Here is a 1229-nt window from a genome sequence, read left to right as displayed (position 1 = left end):
TGATTACTAGACCTAAGATTATAATATCCTTCAATACTTCATCTGAATATTGTCTTTCTCTCTTAACTCAGTTTAGTGAATTAAGTTGTCAACTTAGAGTCCTAATTTATTTACAAGTCTCTGTCGAGTTTTTCATAAAAATACCTCTCCTAATTAATTTATTATATGTCTATGCAAATTAAGTTAAAGAAAGATTTATTTAAGTTTGTGCTCTAATTTTGGCTACGTATGGCTTATAGGTGTATGTCTACTTTATATGCAAATCAAACCACCTAATCAATTAACTACATTCAATTATACGCTATTTTATTCAAGGTCTACCTAAATCTCCTTCGTCAAAGTTTAACCTAGGTTTTCTATTTGATATAACTGGTGGCTAGTCAACTAGAAGCATTAAGAATAGAATAAAATAGACAACTTAAATTCATCAAACATAAGTAAAAGAGAGATAAATAATTTAAACTATATATTGAGTTCGATCATAATTTTAAATTAATGAATTAGTTCCCCATCAAGTTACACATCATCATTAAATAAAATTTAAAAGTTCAAATCAAACAAAGTAAAATAAGAAAATAACAAAAAGATAGAAAGAACCAAAGATTGTATTTTTGATCTCTAAATCTCCTTAGACCCTTCAAATTCTTCTTAGCTTCAATGACTCTGTGGCTTGACTCTCAGCTATTAATCTAGTGTTACGTTTTTTTCTACTTTTTCTAAAAGTCCTCCGAAAGGTTATTTTTATAAGCTTTGAAGTTAGGCTAAGTTGGGTGAAGAAAAAAGTCAAATTTAGCTAGGACTTCCTTACCAGACTGTGTGGGTTGCAGCCTTACCTAATTAATTAACAGAAATTGTAATTGCTTTAGGACTGCCACAGTGCGTCAACTTAAACAAAATTTTTGATCACCTTACAAGCCGAATTAGGCGCAGTGATAAACGTTGTAACTTTTTTTCTTAGCTTTCCAATAATCTAAGAATCTCTTCATTTGGAGCTTTGTAGAGAGAGTTATGGTCGAAATATCGAAACATGTGTAGTGGAACTCTACACTTTGAAATTGCTCTCCTTCTTTCATTAAAATTCTTCTTTCATCAAACACCTACAAAAGCACAAATAAATTAGTAATAACCTATCTTAACCACATCAACACTAAATTAAGCATAAAATTAACTAAGATTAGATTGACTCACTTAAATTAACTAATTTAAATAATTAAATAAAATCTACTAAT

This window comes from Theobroma umbraticum, unplaced genomic scaffold (genome assembly GCF_002168275.2).
Source record: "Theobroma umbraticum cultivar Fairchild unplaced genomic scaffold, ASM216827v3 scaffold_55.0, whole genome shotgun sequence".
NCBI lineage: Eukaryota > Viridiplantae > Streptophyta > Magnoliopsida > Malvales > Malvaceae > Theobroma > Theobroma umbraticum.
The sequence above is the reverse complement of the archived record's forward strand: the minus strand, read 5'-3'. Positions refer to the sequence as shown.